The sequence below is a fragment of the Alligator sinensis genome, unplaced genomic scaffold, assembly GCF_000455745.1.
Source record: "Alligator sinensis unplaced genomic scaffold, ASM45574v1 scaffold222_1, whole genome shotgun sequence".
Taxonomy (NCBI): Eukaryota; Metazoa; Chordata; order Crocodylia; family Alligatoridae; genus Alligator; species Alligator sinensis.
In genome coordinates this window covers 622,364-625,261 of record NW_005841912.1, presented here as the reverse complement: position 1 = coordinate 625,261, position 2,898 = coordinate 622,364, and the positions used below count along the sequence as shown (strand labels likewise).

General features: G+C 50.5%; 2 non-coding genes across 2 annotated transcripts; both read left to right on the top strand.

The window, feature by feature from the left end:
• Positions 1-203: 203 nt before the first annotated feature.
• On the top strand, positions 204-276 carry TRNAY-GUA. The gene has a single exon. It is a non-coding gene; the product is annotated as a tRNA-Tyr (tRNA).
• A 522-nt stretch (positions 277-798) lies between these two features.
• TRNAC-GCA lies at positions 799-870 on the top strand. The gene has a single exon. It is a non-coding gene; the product is annotated as a tRNA-Cys (tRNA).
• The last annotated feature ends 2,028 nt before the right edge of the window (positions 871-2,898 follow it).

The window sequence follows — 2,898 nt, the reverse complement described above, 5'->3', positions numbered from 1 at the left end:
AGGGGAAAGAGGCAGGGGTTGGCAAGTGGTTGCTGGAAGCCTGTTCTCAGTATTTGTCTTGCCAGCACCTTTAGTGGAGGAGCTGTACCCAAGGTTAAATCTAGCTGTCCAAGAGGTCTCATGAATGGAACTGAGAAGGACATGCATTGCAAGGGACAAGGTGGAGAGGTGGGCCAAGGCAGGGGATGATATCTGGTCTCTGTGGGAGCATAGCTCAGTGGTAGAGCATTTGATTGTAAATCAAAGTGTTTCCTAGTTCAAATCTAGGTGCTTCCTACTTATAAATCTTGGCCTAGGATACCAGGTCTTCCTAAGGCCCCTAGCTTTCTTCTCCTATGGCTTTTTCTTGCTTCAAGGTTCTTGGCAGCTGTCTGTGAGGGCCTTTTCTCAGTGTGAAGCTGGTTCCCTGACACATCCTGACCTCATCCAGGGAGACAATTCAGCCAATGGTAGCCTCTGCGCAGGACCAGGAGAAGCAGGGGAGCCTGTGCAGCTTCTTCTATTGCCCTTGCTCTCTCAGCCGTGGCAGGTTTTCATCCTGTGCTCATCCTGGGACAAGCTGGGTTGGTCCTGGAATGATGAGTGTGGAGGGACCAGGAACAAGGGACTAAGTCAGGGTATGTGGGAGCTGATTCATGTATCAGCAGCTCAGGTAAGGGCTTCTTGGCATGTGCCTTGTTCTTTGTCCTTCTCAACAGGATTGGCCCAAGAGGTCTCGTGAATGGAACTGGACAGGACGTGTTGAAAGGGACAAGGTGAATAGGTGGGTCAAGGGGAAGGAGGCAATTAGGCCTCTGTGGGAGCATAGCTCAGTGGTAGAGCATTTGACTGCAGATCAATGGGTCCCCAGTTCAAATCTGGGTGTTCCCTTCTTATAAGTCTTGGCCCTGGTCCTCTCAAGACCCTTACTTGGGATGACTTCCTTTTTCAAGGTTCTTGGCAGCTGTCTGCAAGGGCCTTTGCTTGGTGTGAAGCGGGTTCCCTGACCATGAGAACACGGGGGGTGTCCAACTGGGTGGCCTCTGATGTGCAGACATATTCTGGGTTTAGCCAGGGAGACAATTCAGCTGATAGAAGCCTGTGCGTAGGTCCAGGAGAAGCAAGGGAGTTTCTTCTATTGCCTTGCTGTCTTGACCATGGCAGGTTTTCATCCTGTCATGCTGTGCTGGTCCTGGGACAAGGCAGGTTGGTCCCAGAATGAGTGTGGGGGGACCAGGAACAAGGGACTAAGCCAGAGCTTGCTAAGGCTAATTCATGAGCCAGCAGCCCAGGTAAGGGCTTCTTGGCATGTACCTTGCTCTTGGTCCCTCTGAACAGAAGGGATTGGCCTTCCTGGAAGCAATGGGTTTCGTTCAGGTGAGGCCGGCAGGGAGAGCGAGCTGAAGCCTTGCTTGTGTCAGTCAGGAGGTGAAGATGTGGTGCCAGCCAACTGTGGGGGTGGTAGAAGTGTGCAGCTGAGTTGTGGGCTGGCTGGCTGTTGTGTTGTGAAGGTGATAGCAGCAATCAGGCACAGGTTGTTGCAGAGAGCCTGTTCTCAGCCTTTGTCTTGCCAACGCCCTTGAATGGAGGAGCCGTACCCAAGGTTGAGTCGTCCTGGAAGACAAGTGTCAATGCCTCCAGCCACGCTGCCCAGGAAATCTCCTGATTGGGACAGGCAAGGACATGTGTTGCAAGGAACAAGGTGGACAGGCTGCCTAAGGAGAAAGGGAGTTGGCATGCCCATGCCTTTTTTCTCCTTTTGGTTTGGAAGAAGAGTATGGTAGCGAGCTGTGCTGTGGGGGAACTGTGCATGTGAGGCAAGCGAACAGGGTCAGAAAACAGTGCGGTTTTCCAACATTCTGCTGGGAGCAAGTGGAGGAAGGGGAAGAGGCAGAGCAAACATGCACCATATTTTTCTCTGGGAAGGTAAAGTAAAATAGGGCTGCCTTTGTGATTGGCCTGCTGAGTTCTTTTTTTTTGTGGCTTGTGTGTTTGGGTGTGTTCTTTGATTAGCTGTGAATACTACTGGCTTGGTGATTGCTGTTTTTGTCTGACAAAAGCCCTAACCAGAGGATGTAGCCAGTCCAAGCCAAAGAGGGTATAAAAGAAGACTCCCAAAGTGACCATAGAGTGCATAGAGAGGGCTGGCTGTTTGCATGTAATTCACAAGTCAATTCATCTCCCCCCACCCCCTGCCTCCACTCTTTTAAGGTGAGCCTTTAAGTGAATTTCTTTCTTTAATTATAGGTAAGTAACCTACATATATTTACTATAAATAGATAAAACTAAAACTAATACTTAAGACCCATATTTTGTTAGAGTCTATAGAGAGGGTGAGTTCTCTAGGGAGTTGCCTGGAATCTCTCTCACCTGCCTTCACTGTAAGGTTGGTGACAGGAAACAGATTAGCAGGGAAAAAGGAACTTTTCAGGATCAAGGAGCAGCAAACAGGCCAACTTACCTGGGAGTTTCCTAGGAAAGATCTGCTTGGAAAAAGGAGCAGGAAGAGAGAGGTGACAGATTAAGAGACCCAGGGAAATGGCTGGAGGATGTCGCAATGCTAGAGCCACTGCCACTGCCAGCTCTTCCTCTGCTTGCAAGTGTGACATGGTCTGTCCACACAGGTCTGCTCACCATCGAGGCTTCCACCCAGATTCTGGTTTGGCACTTTGGAGACTGTGACTTGCAGGTTCCTTCCAGTGACAGCCAGGTGGGGGAGTGCCTGTAGTGTGAGTGGTGCCTCTTGATGGTGTCCCTCAAGGAGCAGGCAAGAGAAGTACAGGAGGATGTGGCAAGGCTCCAAAGCATCCTGCACCATGAGGACCTCATCAATTTGATACTGGAGGAGACTTCTAGAACTGCAGAAGAAGGATGGCAGTGCTAGAGAAGGAAGAGGACGGGGACTCCCAGGAAGGTGGA